Source organism: Centrocercus urophasianus, unplaced genomic scaffold (assembly GCF_019232065.1).
Source record: "Centrocercus urophasianus isolate 14NV4802_14NV808 unplaced genomic scaffold, USGS_Curo_1.0 seq_18, whole genome shotgun sequence".
Classification (NCBI taxonomy): domain Eukaryota; kingdom Metazoa; phylum Chordata; class Aves; order Galliformes; family Phasianidae; genus Centrocercus; species Centrocercus urophasianus.
In genome coordinates, this window is record NW_024884733.1 from 6096646 (window position 1) to 6115251 (window position 18606).

At 45.8% G+C, this 18606-nt stretch overlaps 1 long non-coding RNA gene across 10 annotated transcripts in view; it reads left to right on the plus strand.

Moving 5' to 3' along the window:
- Nucleotides 1-18606, plus strand: part of LOC122160617 — a 115841-nt gene that overhangs the window by 66103 nt on the left and 31132 nt on the right. Inside the window, exon 1 of one of the 10 annotated variants that reach the window (XR_006168909.1) lies at nt 5488-5554. The exons of the other annotated variants lie outside the window; for them this stretch is intronic. This is a non-coding gene — a long non-coding RNA (uncharacterized LOC122160617). Of the gene's footprint in view, nt 1-5487; nt 5555-18606 lie in introns of those variants that run through there. 10 annotated transcript variants of the gene reach the window in all.

The window sequence follows — 18606 nt, forward strand, 5'->3', positions numbered from 1 at the left end:
TGGAGAGTCAGGCACAGTTCTTCCTGGTCTGGTAGTCAGACTTCCTAGTTAACAGTTTCCTAAAGCCCTTCCAGACAAGGGAAGGAGGTGGTAAACTGGCAGCAGTGAGATTAAATTCCTCTGACTGGTGACTCAGAGTTTGTTTATGGAGGTTGTACTCTCCTTGGCAGTTTTGGAGCTGTGATCAGTGCCTGTCCAGAGACCCCAAAAAGCAGACTGAGATGAAATTACAGCTATAGGGATCCATCATGCTTTGCAGCTTCCAAGCTCTGAAATGCTTAAAGTCCCTTCTGAAACAAAACCTCATCTGCTCCTTAGGAAGTTGCTGTCCTGCGTGCTGGGGGGAATTCCTTGGAGGGAAAGGCTTTCATTACCCAGTCCTGTTTCTCTCCAATTAATATAAGCAACAGGAATGAAGGCAGTTCTTTTTCTTACCAAAGCCACTACCTTTCTGTAGTGTGACATTAAGTGATGTGTCAGCGGGACGTGGGAACTGCTCTGTGGCTCACTGTCATCAGAGGGATGCAGTTGTAACTGCAGGTTACAGAGCAGCTCACTCACAGCTCTGGAGTAGATGGGGGATTGTAAGAGGCCAGGTAAAAGTACCAAAACAATTAAAACTTTTTTTTTTTTTTTTTTTTTTTTAATAAATATTAGTGCTGTAAGGTGCAGAGTAGGTTCTCTCTTGTGGGAATTTAGCAGTTTTCATATTCTATAAAAGCAGTCAGAGCTTTGCAGGATTTGTCCCTCATGGGGTCCCTGCTGTCATTATGCCACGAGGAGGTGGAAGACCAAGCAGTCCTGCCTCTTAACAGAAGGGGACTTTTTCTTTGTCCCCTTTTCTCTCCAGGGCTGGAATTGGAGTGACCTATGTAAGATATCCCAGACTAGAATTTAGATCCTCCCAGAGACTAAACCATTTTAAAAACTGGCAAGTGAAAAGCTGAGCTTTGTCACATCTGTTGCTTGGCTCTCTCTTGAATCTCTGTTTGTTATAGTACATGCAAATGGAGGAGTAGAAAACACTGAAGTCAGCTGTTGATATCCAGAAGGCAACATGATTCAGTAACTGTTATTTAGGTAAGATTGTATGAGCATTTGGTAAAACTAAGAGTGAAAAGGCTTAATGGTTGGTGAAATACTAGAACTCTTCAACCTCTCTTGTCCTTACAGGGCAACATCAGTCTGTATCATACTAGGAAAAACTACATCACTTATGTGGGAGAGGAAACTTAAGAAAACAAAATTAAGACTTTTTTTTTTCCTAATCTTACTAAAATGAAAGCAAAATGCTGAAGACAATTCCCAAGGAGCCAGCAGAAATGTTAGTTGCTCAAACCTTGGAAAGTAGAAGCGTTAGCGGTCTCCAAAAGAGAAGGGACTAGGTTGCCATTAGATTAGATTACATACAGAAATATTAATTGTTAGAAATGCATGCGTGTTGTACAGTCCAGAGTTAGGAATTTGTCCTTACCTGTTTATTATGGAGCAAATAGAAGACTGTAGAAACCAGGAATGAAATCACAATCAAAACAAATACTGAAGTATATAAAGCTACTTTACACCATTTCCTTCTCTGTGAAGTATTTCCATTCCTTGTCAAGTGCGGCGCTTCCATGATGCTTGTCTTCAGGACAGCCCGAGGCAAGTATGCAAACAGCACCAATGTCAGCAAAAGCACAGCTGGAATTCCTGATCACTTTGTTGCCAGGATGGGACTTGGAGATGGTTTTATGCTGGAGCTTTCCCCGTGCTAATAACACTGAGAGGAGGAGCTAGCCATGGTCTGTTTCATCACTAGCCTGGGGCTAAGAGGTAATGTGCAACTGTTTCCTCATTAAATGAGGCAGAGGACTTGTTTGGCTCGCAGCCCAGAATGACAAAAGTGAAACTCCAGCAGTAAGCTGCAAGGGCTTCCAAAAAGCACCTCAGACTTGATGCAAGTCAGGTCTACAAAACTCTCCAGTGAGCTCAAACCAAAAGGACCAGGTCCAACTGCACGAACTGCTGATGGCTGTATGCCACCTGCTCCCATCTCCAGAGGCATCAGAAAGCTTTTTTCCTGGCTGAGAAGTTGGCCCCAGATTGAATCTGTTTCTCATTTTGACAACAGAGATCCAAGCGCCGATGACGAAAGGGCATTTCTGCAGTTCCCTGAGGATATGAGTCATGTGGTAAAAGTGAAACTACACACACTGAAATATATGACTGCAAACAAGCAGTGCTGTGGAGCCACAAGTGAGGTCTCAGTAGCAAATGGAAACATTTGCGTGCAATCACCAACACGCAGTAATGCCGTTTGAGCAGGATAGAGTATGAAAACCATCAAATTTTTTTTTAAATGACTTCCACTTTGCTGTTTGAAATGAGTTGGCTGATTTTCAAAGTCTTCCTAAAATAATTTATTGAACTGTCAACTTTGAAAGTAGCTTCTGTTTTTACATTCTACACGATCTTTTATTTTCAATATGAAAGTGTTCTTCATTGGTGTTTATTAACAAAAGAGATCCTGACACACCAAGACATCACTTAGAGACCTGTGATGGCTCTGCTGCATTCACTAGCTTTGCTTGAGGAGGGAGAGAATGGAAAGTATCCCTTACACACTTTAGTCTTCTGCCTTTGCAATTCCCCTCCTCTTTTCAACCTGCAGAAGAAGCCTCAGCTTAAGGAAGAGGGACGCCTGCTTATGGCACGTCCAGGCAGCTGCTGAACTGAACCGGCTGAGGCAGTGCCAGCTGTTGGTGCAGGACACCCCACCTCCATCACTAGCCCAAGCCCATCCAGCACTCTGGGAAAACTCCAGGTAGTCCTGGTGTGATGTTGCTGTTGTCCACTGCCCCTGTTCTGTATGTATCTTCTGCCTGTCTTGGTAGTGTCTCTGCACGGCTGACGTCAAGAAAGCGGTACTTTCCAGAAACTCCTAAAAAGGGCAATAAAAGGCTTGGCCGGTACCGAGGGAGCTACTAACGCCTATCACATGTGCCTTCTTCCGCTCCAAACTGCGCAGTGACAAAGAGCAATGGCTGTCCCTGCACTAACCCCTTTTCAGACTACCTTAAAAGAATGGTTTGTTGAAGTTAAGCCTGCAAGAGCCACAGGGGATCCAGCTGTTCCTCTTGGCCTGACCTAGGCTACCTACCTCTACCTACCTCTCAGTCGCTCCGAAGAACAGCAGTACTCGAATGACAAATACGCAATGACAAATACACACTGCGAGTGCTGCAGGCGAGGACCCATCTCCAAACTGTAGGGCAGAGAGCCTGCTCCTCAGCACTCCTGTGGGCTGCCTTAGGAACCTTGGTTTGGCCCCAAAATGACAGTGGCCTGTGGCTCTGATGCTGCAGCGCTGGGAACTAAGCTCACCACTTCTTAAACTCCTGGCTTTGACCACATAAAAAGCCCCAAACAATCTTCATTTTAAAGCATGAAAATGAAACTTCCTGTGAAATCCCATGTATCACAGTGGCAACAGGGGTCTGAAAAGAAGTATATTAAGAAACGAAACATAAGGAAACATCCCAGGAATGGAAAAGAAAATCTACCAGTGACAATTCCAGCAATATTTTTTAATCTGGAAATAACTGCATTTTTCTTGCTACCACAAACTAGAGCTTAGGGTACAAAATTGTCATTCTTGGGACTCATCATTTGCTAGTTACTTAGATGAGTAAATGGTTAAAAAGGGAAGGATCATACCCCTTCAAGAGGGATTAGAGATAAAAGTTTCCAGACACTGAAGAGGCATTTCTCTCAGAGGAGGTGGAGTATTCTATTTAAATGCACTTTTATTAAACATAGATACAGCAGTTTGTGTGTTCACAGTTAAGTGGAAGCACTAAAGGGCCATGTAAAGGGGCTGTAAATCTGTCTTTCCACTGTGTTACAGGTATGTTGCTGGGTGCGTGGCAGCTTTGGGCTTAGAGCTGCATTTCATTCTGTAGTTTCCTGCAGCTTCAGCCAGGTCTTACAGTGCTGAAATGACTGTTTAAATTAAGAATGATTATTTATTTGGAAGAATATTTATAGCTGTGGCTCAGCTGTGTTTTCTTTGTAGATCTCAGTAGTTTTTGTTCAGTCAGTGTTTAACTATATTACCTCCAGTTCAGAAACAGACTCAAGACTAAGGCCAGCAGAACAGAAGATATAATCGCCAACGCGTTTGGGCTCGTTTTCCTACTTATTTCTCAGAACTTCTCAAAAGTAGTCTTGGCTCTTGAAATGGGATTTTGCAATGTTTGTTGCATCTTTATTGACAGGGTACTCACTATGTGCAAGTCTCGTCCTTCCTTTTCATTCCTCTTTCCTATCAGCCTTAGGGGAGGATGGAAACAAATTCAATGTAAAAATAGACACGCTCCCTATAAAGAAGCAGGATGCAATTCCTGCCTGCCTTTCCTGCCTTGTGCCCCTTCCCTGATTCCTTTGGAAGTCAAATGTAAAATAGGATTGGCAGTAGCAACAATGCATCTGAATGCAGACAAGGGCCACCTCTTGCATTTGAATTTGCTCTGGAGCCTGTGGGTGCAAGCATTTGACAATTTGCCAACTTTTGAATGAGCTATCTGTTATAAATGATTAAAGCACAATTAATCTGCTTTAAATTATTTCAAAGCAGGAATTTCGTACGCTCGTCATTGTGCAGTCCTAACCTCACTTTCTCTGCCTGAGCACCACCCTGGAAGTGATGTTAATTACTTGGGCCAGATGTGGGCTGGGACTCACAGACATATTGCTGCGTATTTAGACATGAGCTTTCTGTAAACCTGCTCAACAGCAGGTGGCAATTGTGGTTTGAGTGTTTGTCCAAGCCCCTCGTTCAAATGCCAGGTTGTGCTTTTTTTTTAAGCTTGCTTAACCCCAGGGAAATTTTCCGAGTCCTACTGGCTTGTTTTCAGTGACATAGATTGCCCCATCTTTACTTTGTGGTGCCGTTTTTCTTTGGAAACGAGATTTTTTCCAGATGCCACAGCTTTCCAAGCCTTTTTTCAGGCTGCAGTGGTCTGCATGCCATGAAGTCCCTGTGGGAGGCTTCTGACCCATAGCATGACCGCTTTTGGGAAGCCCACCCTGAGCAGCTGCCAGCATAGAGGCAGCAAGAGGGGAGCTGGGGCAACAACCTGACAAGAAGCACTTTTTGTTCTGAAGCTGGCCAAAGGCCTAGGCTAGCATTACAAGCAGAGAGGCAGTTATTGGAAAAGCCTGGAGTGTTTCCTGCTGTAGGCTTTTTCAAGACCTGGTTGTTTATTGAGTACAACAGACAAGTTCTCAGCTGAGAAAACTCTCCTTCTTTAAATTCTCTGGGTTCTCTCCTTGCATTACAGCTAACTACTGGGACAGCCCCCTGATTTTGCCTTATGCTTTCAACAAAAGAGTGACACACCTGACATTCACAGCTGTGGCTTTTAGAGAATGCCTGTGCTTGACCTGTTGACAGCAGGCTGTGCCAAATATATGATGTTCCCCCTGATGTTTTCCCCTTGTTGCAGATCTGCGTCTTGTGCTATCTGCCTTCAGTTTCCAATAATTTGATTGACCTCTGTCTGCAAAGTTGGTAAGTAGTGTAAGCTGAACGGTGACTCCATCAGTGTCTGATTGCTGGGATGGGTGAAGAAATATGGCTGCGTAACTAATGGAAGCTTAGACAGAAAGTTGTCCTCTGCATAGTTCACGTGTGACTGGAGCCTTGATCCAGCTGTCACTAACTTCTGGAGGAAGGATAAAGGCATCATAATGCCATCGGGTAACTGAAAGTGTGGCCTCCTCTGTTAGTGCTGTGGGAATGGCAGGGGTGGAAGAGGGACCGAGTTCAATTGCTACCTGACATCTGCCTTCCCACAACTCTTAGGGGCAGATGTTGTGTCTTGAGAACTGTTTGTGAACGTTTTCCATTGCACAGCAGAGTTTTCTGGTTCTAGTTTACAAAAAGCTGTGATTCCTTATTCCCACTCAGAGCCTTTGGCCTCAGGCCAAATAGCATTTCTTCCAGTGCACAATATCAGCACCGCTCTCACGTATCCCCGCAGCAGCAGGGTGGGTTCAGGGAAGATTTCCTCACCAGCAGCTGGTCTGGCTGGCTTTTTCCCAGTCCTGAGCTCATCACCTGCCTCTGTCGTGTGATGTGACAAGAGCTAAAGCCAAGGCTGGCTGTCACTTCATGCTGCAGTTAACATCCAGTCTGACGTTTGCCAGCACCACCTGGAAATGCAGGGGAAGAGTACAGTAGGGCATGCTTCCTTTTTGTATCGTGTGAAGTAAGTTATAGAATATCCTGAGTTGGAAGAACCTATAGCGATCATCAAGTCCAACTCCTGGCTCCACACAGAACCACCCAAAAATCAGACCACACACGTGAGAGCATTGTCCCCATGCTGCTTTAACTCCACCAAGCTCAGTGCTATGACCTCTTCCCTGGGTAGCATGGTCCAGGGCCTGACCACCCTCTCAATGAAGAGATGTATTTCTCCTGCAGGGAGAGAAGCCTGTGAAGGCATCCCACATAGATGTGCCTGAGTGCAGCAACCAGAACCTAGGCTGATCCTCAGCCTTTTGGGAGGACTAAGGCAAAGCACGACATGGTCTTCCAAGAGTTAATCATGACTTACCTCCAGGTCACCTTTCCATTACCCTCCTGCAGAAAAAATACCCACTCTTCTCTCTCCATAGCTGTTGCTGAAGAATAGGGATTCTCTCATAGCCTCCTTCACTTTCATGTTCTACATTATGGAAAAGTTGATGTTCATTTCCTCTATGTCATCCTTAATCAGTAGCCATGTTGGATGGCATTGTCATAAATCAATGCATTCCTCTATCCTGTTCATACTTTCCATATGCCAGCTTTCTTCTGCTTTCCAGTCCAAAGCAGTGTTTTCCACCTGTAGCCCTTTTAGCATTGTAGCATTGTAAAAGCCAGATCTGCCACTGGTGCTTCACCGAAGACAACCACCTGTGGGTATCAGCAGTGTCCCTAGATGCAGTTGATGGAGCTACAGTGACGAACTTGTGTGAGGCGTAGGTGGTCCTACCATGGCATTTCCCATCAGAGCTTTCATCAAGGGGTGGAAAGTCTGTGTTCTCCATTACATGTGCAGCCACAGTAGGGTGTCAGCTTCAAGAATTTCTGGACTTCTGTGGTATCATGTGAATTAGTTGAAAATCATATGGTATGTAGGTGTGTGGTCAGGTGGATTCCTGTGCAAGAGGCTTCTAGGGCCTATTTATGTAGTTCTCGGCTATTGTGTATATGCCTTTGAATACTGTGGTTGACAATAACGTATTTGAAAATCAGACACATTTTGAAAGGCACAGTAAGAATAACCTGAGGAGCATTAAAAAATCTTAACCATGGTGGTGTGCCTTGTCTAGAGTCTTTTCTTCCCTTGTAAGTTCAGTTTAGAACCCCAGTGTTCCTGGTATGTGATAACATGTATCATGTGCTGTGACAGACTGGAAACTCTCCAGCTACGGCACTTTCATCAGCAAACTGCTTCTGAATTGACAGCATTCTGCTGTCTTCTTCCCTCACCAGCCTGAGTCTTGTGCTCTGCTTCCTGCTGAGTTCAGCAGCAGCTGTGAAGGAACCAATGTGGGAGTTTTTGGAGGGACCTGCAGGAATTGCATCGACCAGCAAGAGAGGTGTGGTAACTGGGAGCTGGGCAGCATCCACCAATATCTCCTGGCAGTGAGATGAAAGACATGTTTTAGGAAGAAGATGAGTTAAGTGTCTCTGAACAGTTTCCATTCAGAAGGAACACTGGAAAAGTAGTCATATTTTCTGTTCACTCTGTTCTCCTATTTCTTTCCTGAGAAGACATATGTGTTAGTCATTATCCGTTGGTGGAGTTATATTTAGCCAATTTATTTTCCTTGTTCTCTACTTACCTCCTTTCAGTGGCAATGCCACTAAATGTAAAGGTAGCCAATTTGCAAACTGTCAGCATCTGTAACTTGCAGAAATCTCACCAAAGGAAGCAGCACAAAGCAGCACTATGTGGTACAGGTACTGCTATAGTGCAATATTGTGCAAGGCTTGAGTGGCTTCGTCAGCCTACTGAAAGGGAGTAAAACACAGAAAAAACTGTGGAGCAGCATTAGTATTGTCTGAATATGTAGTATTAGTGTATGCCAGGGGTCAGAAATGGCTCAGCACTGCCCTTTGGGCTGAGACTGTGGGTCTAAGCACAGCAATACAGCTCACAGAGAGGCCTCCATCAGGGCTTTGGAATGCTTGCTGAGAGCTAAGGGTGTTGTCGCCATTAGGGCTATTGGTGCTCTTTGAGGAGGTTTGTAGGAGTGACAGTTTGGATTTCATGTTACAAATGCAATTACTTTATAAGTGAGGGACCATCTCCATCACAGAGCTCACACAGTACACCAGCTCAAGTCCCGCATTCAAAACAGAACATGTTTAGAGGACTGCAGGTAGGGCGATGCTTCTTTGTCTGGAAACCCACAATAAAGTAGTGATTTGCCTACTCTAAAAGGCTAAAGAACCTTCCTTGATTCCTCAGCCATCATCACTTGGCTGGGAAAAGGCAGAAACTTCAGTCTTCTCTGTTTTCTCTTGCTGTGGAAGTGAGAGCCGCAGGGTGGGAGTGCGAGCATTAGCAGAGGTAGCGTGAGAGGGACAGGGTGGAAAATCTTTTATGCTGCTAACTGTTCTAAAGAGGGCAAATATAGAAGTGGCTGGTCTCCTGATGTTTGTGTTATTCTCAGCAAGTGAATACCAATGATCTTGGGTTAGCTAGAAAGTTACTGAGGCTTCGTAAAGTCTATTTAACTCAATTATTTTGCAGGCAGGTGAGTGAGTTTGTTTTGTAGGTTTTAGTGAAGCTGTCCTAGAGAGCTAGTGCTGCTTCTCTCCTTCAGCTCTGTGTGTCCTGGGGAGGTCCTCTGCTCCCTCCACACCTCACGGCAGGAGCAGTGGTACCTGCATGACACCTGAAAGGAGTTTGGCTACACTGCTCTTCAGGATTCCAAACAGGTCCTCTGTTCCAGGGCTGCCCTGTCATGAGTAACAGTTTCTCCTCATTCTCTCAGCAGCTTGCAGGTTAAGCCAATGGCCTCTTTTATATGGGCACAGAGAACAGGTTTCTCTCTCCATCACATGTTTACAGTTATGAAATCTGTCCAGAGAACAACAGAACTCTTAGGAGACATTTCCTACACCCCAAATACCTCAACCTTCCCTGGGGATTATGAATGGTTTATTGATCTCTTGGAAAGACAGTGTTTGGGACTGGACACAACTGTAGCTTCCAGAGAAAGGCAGGATAAACAGATTACCAGGATGTCTTTAAGCCCAAATTCACCTTTTGTGGACAGTGTGATGCTTGACTCCTTTGTGTACTGCAGTTCATTTTTCCAAATCCTCTCTCTGGATTGCCAGACTGTTAGAACGCTATTCCTGCCCTTCAGTAACAGTCCTGCTTTTGTGCTCAGGGCTTGAGAGCCTACATTTGCTGTTCTGAGTTGTCCACTCACATAGCACTGTAATCTGATTTGGTTATGGGGTCTTCCTGTACAAAAGGTTTGTCTTGGCCCTGGTGAATGATTAGCCTAGGTTCTGTCAGCTTGATCCATATCCACTATTGGAGCTACTGGAGTTTTTGTTACTGGTTAGGTTGTTGGCTTAGATGGATTCATTTCAGTTACAGACATCCCTTTTTTGTTTTTTTTTTTTGCTTCTCTGTTTCACTTGCTGTCTCTGTGTCAGCAGAACTTGTCTCCTCTATGCAAAACTGAGACAGTTCTTATGGGAGACAAGTTTGAAGCAGTATTCCTTGTAGCACTGTGGGAGGTTGCACAGACAAGGCTGAGATGTGCTTCTCATGTGAGATGATTGAACACTTGGTCATGCTGTGGGATGTGTATGCTGTGTGTCGTCCCTGCGGGCAGCACATGCACCCACAGCATGTTGCAGAAAGGAGCTGAGGGAAAGGAACAGTTCTTATCTCATTCAGTTCTTTCACTTTCCTTCCAAATTGCTTTAGGAAAGTGAAGTGCTGTTTGTTTACTCATCCATCTTCTGTCTGGCAAAGATCCCAGCTTGCTGAGATGTGAAAGAAATCATCCTGAGAGATGTAAAACCATTGCATGGTTATTCCGAGCCCAGGGCTGGGAGGCTTGCATCATCCGCCCCCGGCCACTGTGATCTTCTTCCTCTCAGTCCTTCAAAAACCCTTACAAGGCTACATCATGCATCACATCTGTGTCTGGCATTCTGCCTCCCTCTGCTTCTACCCTAGTGAAATGAAACTACGTCCTGCTGCTGCATGTCACTTAGCTCTGAGCCACATACCTGCTCTGGGCTAGCCTGCCAAGACACCTGGCTCCAAAACCTTTGTCACTCAGTGACTGTAGCGTACTGCAGAGCACGAGCTCCTTTGGACAAGTGGCCCAGTGAGATGGGCAGCTCCTGCCTGCCCCAGTGCTCCTGGCAGCTGGAGCTGAGCTGTTTGGTGATGTCCTGGTCCCTGCCCTGCCCTTGCTCCCTTGTAGCATCACTCAAGAATGTCTGTGCTGATTGTATTCTCATAGTCTATGTAATGTCTAGATGTTTTCAAGCTTATCCTCCTGACTTCCTCCACATTGCATCACCAGATGCTGATTTTATTTCCTCTGTGCACTTGAAGAACAGTGACTTTATCAGCAAAGTCAGCATCATGAAATGCTGGAGCCGGGGGTGTGTGAGCTGCTCAAAAGCCCTCCTTGCACAACCCTCAGCCTTCCATCACATGAGTCTTGCAGGAGGGGATTTCCAATTCAAACTGCTGCAGAGGGGCCAGTCCTGTCGTGATGTGTAGTCTTGGGGCAGTGCTACTAGCAGGGAGGCTGCCTGGCCTGGTAGTGCTGTGGTCTGGCTCTGTGGAGCTGGAACCTGATCTTGATCCATTCAATTTTATGTAACAGAGGACTAGCCACGTAGCTAGATCTGTGCAGTCATGGCAGTACTGTCTACTTCTTATCTGCATTGAGTAGCATGTGAGGGTTTTCTCTGTTGTGAATCTGCTGTTTTCTGAGTGTGTCCGATGTCCCGTGACAATAGGAATCATATAATCATAAAATAGCCTAATAGAATCATAGAATCATAAAATAACCAAAGTTGGAAGGGTCCCATAAGGATCATCAAGTCCATGGATTCTGTGGAAAACAAACGAACATAGCCTTTGTTATCCATTTAAAATTGGTATCTGCTCATTTAATGGGATGTTCACCTCCACCTGAGCTTGACTTTTGTGGAGCAATGAGCACAGCTCTTAGCTCACCTCCAACTAATTGAAGTTCTGTGGGTCCATGCAGTGCTCTGCCCTTCCTGTGGCCATGCGGCATAGGGGTACCTGCTCTGACTATCCATAGTCCAGGGGAAGAAAGAGGAATGTTGGGACAGCAGATGCGCAGAATCTGGTGACGGAGTACCCATGGGGAAGGCGGATATCATGCCTATGAAACAGATTCTTGGAGGACAGAGTTGCAAAACCCCTACATCACTACTGAGGATATCCCAGCACAGGGATTTTACAGTTCATGGTGTTGCACCACTCAGAAAAGCACTAAGTGCCTCCCCTGCAGCTTGCAGACAGCGAGACTGATTGTAAATGTCTGTTGTGGTAGCAGCAGTGCCACAGGCTTGGGCAAGCACGTGCTGAGGGCCTGTCCCCAATCCCTGGGGACAGAATGCACTCATGCATGGCCAGAACTGAGCGGCTGCGCCCTGCCTCTTGCTGGTTGGTGATGACCTGCGGTCTGCATCAGCCTGTCCTGCCAGGAGGTTTTCTGCTTGGCAGAAAGAGCCTGCTGTGCTGTTCAGAACAGAGTGACTCTGTTTTAAAGCTCCTCTGTGGGAGTCTGCTTCCTTTGTTTTCTCAGCAAACGGGCTGTGTCCTGAGGAAGACAAGCAGGGTTAAAATGCCATGAAGGAGAGTAGGCTAGGGAACCCTGTCCTGCAACCAAGCATCCTTTCTCCTTTCATGCTTGGGACGCTGGTCTTGCCAAAAAGCCAGGAAAGCAATGGCCACGCATGGTCCTCATGATCAGCCAGGAGCTTCTCCTGTCCCACCATCAAAAAAGCTTGGTGGCTGCTTACCATCTTTGTTCAATTGCTTTTTGCCTTCTCAGAGCTGAGCTTCTGTTCCTGGCCTCCAGAACATGTTAGAAAAACCTGGCTTGTCCTCACTCCAGGCCAGAGGCAATTTGAAAACTGAGCTCTCTGTCTGCCTCCCACGTTGTCACTGTGGAGCTCTCAGGGTTTGTTCTTCCCTAGGCAGACTTCCCCACTCCTAAGTGATGTCCTGGACAAGTTCCATTTCTTGTCTGAAAAAGCAGGGTGCGTTCACCAGGGCTGTGTGAACATGTGGTTTATTAATTCACTGAAAATTTGTGAGAATCCAGACAGAAAAACATTTTCTCCTGCTTCTCTTTCCAAAGAAAATACTAGAGAATATTCAGTATATTAAAGTGTTTTGATTATCCCCATAGGAAATGTTTGTTTCACTCTTACAGTTATTTATTTGCCTTTGAAACAACTGCTGTTAGTTTTGAAATGAAACATGTAAGCACTTAATTTTAAAAAGTGAACAGAAAGCTACTGCCTGGGAATGTGGCTGCCCAGATCTGAGTCTCAGCTCTGCTAACATGACTCAGTGCAATTCCACAACTGACTTGATTAAATATCTGAATTGCAATCAAAGGGAAGAGGTTAGTTTTAGCAGAACTTGAGGTTGGTTTTAGCAGAAATTAAGGAAATTTTATCATCCAAATTTAATGTGTTTGCTCACATTAAGAGCAGTCACAAAACTTTTCACCGCATCTAACCTGTGAGTGGACTTCAAAGAGCTCCAGTCCTTACTTTTCTTACACATACCTCTCAGCTTGGGGCCACAGCAGCATCCCCAGTTGCAAAAGGAGGCTTTAACATGGCTTTCTTGACACTTGAGAGGCAGCATCAACAGCACTTTCTGTATGCTCAAACCCATGTTCACAGCTGGGGTGCAATGACCAGGCAGACCTAATCTCTGAACACCTGCTCAGCCCCAGTCCCTTTCCAAATCCTCCTCCACTGCCTCTGTTAATCTGTTGCTCTGTTTGCCCTAATTGTTCCCTCTGAAAAAAGTTCCTGCTCCTGAGCTCTGCAGCTCAGCATAAGGGAGCTGCTGCCTGGACATGGCTTGCTGAGGGGTGTCACGTTGGTGTCAGCATGGCCAGGCTGCAATGCAGTGAGAAAGAATGCTGTTGAGAATGTGTGCTGGGAGTGCTGAATCAATGATGAGTTAAACATTTAACTTGCTATCTCTTTGCCCTGCAACAGTAGTCACAGCAGCCTATGCTTGATTTCTGCATGTCACTGCCATGACACGGGCACAAGTGAGTTTATTTGCAGGTAGAAAGCTAGGAAAATAAGGAAATTCCACCAAGCACAGCACATGAGGGAATACAGCTAGTGCTCTAAGAACAGCTTATCTGATAATGTGTCATACTCCACTGGTATGTGGAGGATTGAAAGTGGCTGATGGTTCTGTTTCACTTACATGCCCTCTATACAGAAAAGTTGATTAAGACTCAGCCAAACAAAAACTTAATATTGCAGTCCATTTTGTATCCACAGAGGTTCCTGCCCAGCCCAGAAACCAATGGCATGACTAGCTGGCATCTATTGCTCCTCTGTTTAATTATTGACCTCATTCAGAAGCCTCTCCCCTGTCAAAAGGACAGTCATTTTTCTTCCCACTCCTCTCAGCAACAAGAGATGTTACTGCTTAGCTCTCTTGAGTGGGTAGGCTGTTGACAGGTCCCTGATGTGCATCTGGCAGGTGAAGGCAAAGAGAAGAGGAGGAGGCAGGGAAAGTGCAACCAGAAAGAGGGTATATTTTGTTTGAAACGTTCTGACTTCAGGGAATCCTTGTTAAATCAAGCAAGAATGATCTTGTGATGATGTGGCAGCCTCGGGGGGTTGCAACCTGCCTCCTTCGCTCCTGCTGCAAGGCAAGTCCTTGGAAACTGCCACCTCCGTATGCTGGCATCCACGTAGGGCTTGTCTTGTTTACAAAGGTGCAGATGTTTCCCCCACACATATGAGCTGGTATTTGGTGTACTTAGTCCATCTGCTAGCAGGTAAGGTGGCATCGGGTCCTCACAAACACATTCATATATCTTTTTTCCTTTCACTGCCCAGGGTCATTCGTATGCATGGTAGTTAGGAGACTCTCCATTCAGGCTGAAGCTGAGAGCTTATTCTGTCATCCTGACATGAATCAGTGTGACTGTTCTCAGAATATGCCTTTTTCTTTTCCCTCTGCTGGAGTTCTGTGGCAATGCAGATGGAGGCAGGAAATCACCTAAACCTCCATTCTCTGGGAAGCTTGAAAAGTCAGCTGAAGCCCAGAATGCAGCTATACTTCATGGTTTAGGGCCATAGCAGCATTCCAGATTGCAACAGGAAGGCTTCAGTTTAGCTTTGCCTGCAAAATTTGGTGGCCTGCTGGTTGGAAGGGACCAAATAAACAGAATTTGATTACTGGTCTCTGGTGGAGCATGCACCTTGAAGTCCTGGAGAGGGGAAGAAGACCCTATGATTTCCTTTTGATATCTTCCAGCTTCCTAGCAGAGGAGTTATGGGAGCAAGGCATCCTGGATTGCCTTCTGCAGGGCTACACTGGCCATCTCCATTGCACTCAGAGGAAGCAAGGTAACTGTCATGGGGCCAGGAGTCTAGCCTTTGGGACAGAGATCTCCCGAAATGAGCAGTGAGAGGGGCCCAGGATCCATGGTCAACTGCTTTTTTGGGAGAGCCCAAGTAATTCCCACGCATCCCATCATGGCAGGTTGTGGCATTAAGACCTGCAACTGAAATTGATGCCTTGGAGGAAGTGTACCTGATTGTGCACGTGCAGCAAGGCAGTGGGTTATGTAGGAAGTCATTTCTGAGAGCAGAATCATTCTTTGTGTGCTCTCCCAAAGCTCATCTGAAGGGGACGTTCCCAGCTGGGGCTACATTGGTTTAGCTATGGCCCAGCTAGGGATGGGATGATGGAAAGCTGACTCAAACCACAGCAAGTACCCTGGTGACCAGGATGGCTCACCCACTGTGCCACACAGGAGTAGTATAGACTTGAAAGCTCTGAGTGCCTGTCTTGAGCACTGCTCTGCTGTTTGACTGATGAGCTAGTGCTGGAGACCAGAACAGAACCACGGGCACAGCCAAGGACTGAAGGCTGTCCAGATATGAAATGCGTATATGAAGCACATTTATTATGTAGCTGTAGCTGAGTCATCTGTTATATGAGTGGTATGCTGATGCTTTAACAGCCTGTCTGAGGGCTACTTGTGCATGCTAGCTTTATGTCTTATCCCCAGCTGCATTCATCTGTTGGCTGGCTGTAACCACAGGAGGAGCTAGGGATCCTTCCATCTTTTAAACAGTGACAGAGTGTCTCCTGCAACCACCCAGTGGCTGCTCTGATATTTCAAGCTGTGGAAAACTATCAAGGCAGTTCAGGGACAACATCCGTAGGGATGTGAACAAACTTGAAAAGCAGACACACAAGAATCAACTGAGGTTTGGCAAAACCAAGTGCAAGGTGATGCACTTAGGTTGAGGCAATCCCAGATATGAATACAGACAGGGAGAAGAACTCATTGAGAGCAGTCCTGTGGAGAAGGACTTGGGGGTCCTGGTGGATGAAAAGCTGGACATGAGCCAGCATTGTCTTCTTGCAGCCCAGGTCAGCAGTGTCCTGGGCTGCATCAACAGAGGGGTGGCAGCAGGGCGAGGGAAGTGGACTCTACTCTGCCCTTGTAAGGTCTCATATGGAGTGCTGTATCTAAGCCTGGGGATCCCAGCACAAGAAGGATGCAGGCTGGATCGGGTCCTGAAGAGGCCATAATCAAAGGGCTGGGGCACCTCTCCTATGAAGAAAGGTTGAGGGAGCTGGGCTTCTTTAGCTTGGAGAAGAGAAGGCAGTGGAGAGATCTTGTGGTCTTTCAGTACTTAAAGGGAGTTTATAAGCAGGAGGGTGACCAACTTTTTGCACCATCTGTTAGTGATAGATAAGCAGGAATGGCTTTAAAATATGAGGGTAGATTTAGACTAAGCATTATGCAGAGATTTTTTACTCGGAGGGTGGTGAGGCAGTGGAACCTCTCTAGGTTGCCCAGAGAGGTTGTGGATGCCCAGTCTCTGGAAGCCTTCAAGGCCAGGTCGAATGGGATCCTGGGCAGCTTGATCTGCTGGTTGACAACCCTGCCTATGGCAGGAGTATTGGAACTAGATGATCTTTAAGGATCTCTTCAACTTGAGCCATTCTATACTTCTATGTTATAATTCTATGAAAGATCATTTCAGACCCTGAGGTCTACACCCAGTCTGGGAGCAGCAGGTGAGGAACAAGGCAAAGAAGAAAATCTCAATGCTTTCACACACCCTATTGGAGCCCCAGGAGCCAGGCAGTCCTGGTCTCTCCAGGGAGAGATGGCATAAGCAAAGCCCTTCATTCGGAATTGCACTACGGAATTATAAAGGCCAAAAATATTTACCTCTGAGTGGGATTATTAATCAGCCCTCAGCTCAACAAAAAGGTACACAAGAAGTGAGGTATCTAACATCAACGCTGAGAGAACACGTTAATCCATGTGCTTATGTACATGACCCTCAACAGATTGTTATCTGTGTAACTTCCATTACTTAGAGTTCTCTGCTCTTTCCTGATGACTGCACTATATCCTCTGAGTAATCTAACCTTTTAAGTTGCTTTTTAACCAGAATTGTTTCTATTTAAAATGATGTTATTCTACAACTTCTTGGTACGATTTGTAGTAATTTATAATACATTCCTTCCTGACCCTTTATGAATTGTCAGATTTTTCTTGGCATTGTGATGCTAAGCCAATATTCAGCCCCAGCCTGCAGGACTCTGGACACTGACAATGTCTATCTGTTTGTCCATTTTCCCCAGGCTCCCAGGACAGAGCCCTCTAGGCTTTGTAACCCCTGGCATTGCCAAGCTCTTCTCTCTGCCCTTCTTCTGCTTTCATCCATGGACTCCCCAAGCTGGAAAGTTGCATGCTGCTTCCTTCTATATATTCACCAAATGAAAAATTAGTATCTGTCAAAGCATCAACAAGCTAATTGCAGTACTCACTGACTGTATCAGACTGTCTGTCATGGTCTCTCTCCGAGGTTCCCCTAGACTTTGAAACAAACGCACTGTTTCGTAGAGAGTTTTGGGGCAATGAGCAGTGCCAACCAGCAGCAAGCAGGCTGCTCCCAGCTGCAAAGGGGAATTCTCTGTGCTGGTCAAGAGTTTTCACTCTGAGGCATGCGGAGAAGCTGCTTTTCTCTCTGTAGAGCCATCTTCACAGTGTGTTGAAAAACTCTCCTGCTGGACTCCCTGCTCCCGTTTAGCTGCTGGCTTGATGTTTCCTTTGAAAAAGCAGCTCTCTGTCTTCAATCTCTGATACATGACTTGCCTAACTTTGTATCTGACTGCATCTGCAGAGACAGTTTTTAGTGATTTTATGTCTCTCTGCACTTTTGATTGGCCGCTTTTACAGTATGTAGGAGTGGCACAGAAGTTAATTATCCAGGACAAATTGTTTCCGCTAAGCTCAGGCTTTAGTTGCTGATTTCCCTTTCTCTGACATTCTGGCATGGCTTTCTTTTTACATATTAGTGTCAGAACATGTCTTGCTTCTGGAGACCAGAGACCAGACATTCAATTCAGACCACCCCCTCCTGCATCCTTGCTGATGGTCCCTGCTTGTGTGGTCCAAACAGTGTAGATATCTGGGAAAATGTGAAGTGTCTGTGGAGGATTATTTCCTTCATCTGCTTCTTGCTGTTATTCCCACAGACACAGGCAAGAGGCAAGGCTGCCTGTGACTGTGCCCAGAAGGGCCAGAGCCCTGGCTGTTGCCTGGCACAGGGCAGCTGAGCCCTCTGTCTGTGCCTGTGCATGGGCAGCAGTGCACTTGGCATGGCAATGCAGTACCTTCCCTGTCTCCAAGGAGGATGCTTCTTAGGAGAGCAGTTGAGCATCCTCCAGCATAGCTGGGAAGTTGTTCAAGTTACTGAAACCCTCTGGGACACAGTGAGATCTTGCTCACGCAAGCAGGAGCAAATCTTTTCTTGTAAAGGGTGGGTGCTTCGTGAGACAATGTACAATCTGGTCTGGAAAACACCAAAATTAGTTCATCAAGCATGGGACACAAGAAACACTGGAAGAAGTTTCTTGTTGCCAGCTGTGTACTCTGTATCTTAAGAGAAGTGACAGGGAGAAAAGCAGATTGTTTCAAAAGGCTGCACATAGCCCCAGATAATGTCCCCACTGGATGTGTGTGTGTCCCACTAACCTTCCGTGCCGGTGATAGCAATCCAAATAGGCAGACATGGACAGGAACGCAAACGCTAAATTAAAAGAAGACAAAGGACAGAGGTCCTTAGACCTCTTTGAGATAAGGCAGCGATGCAGTGTCTCAGGGATTTACTTGGTGATGAAATTGCAGCGTTGATGTGTGCCTTGTGAAGCAGATCCTACAGAGGGTCAAATGTTTCTTTATCAATCCATCAATTAAAAAATCAATACTGATTTTTTTTAATAAATAAACCAAGTG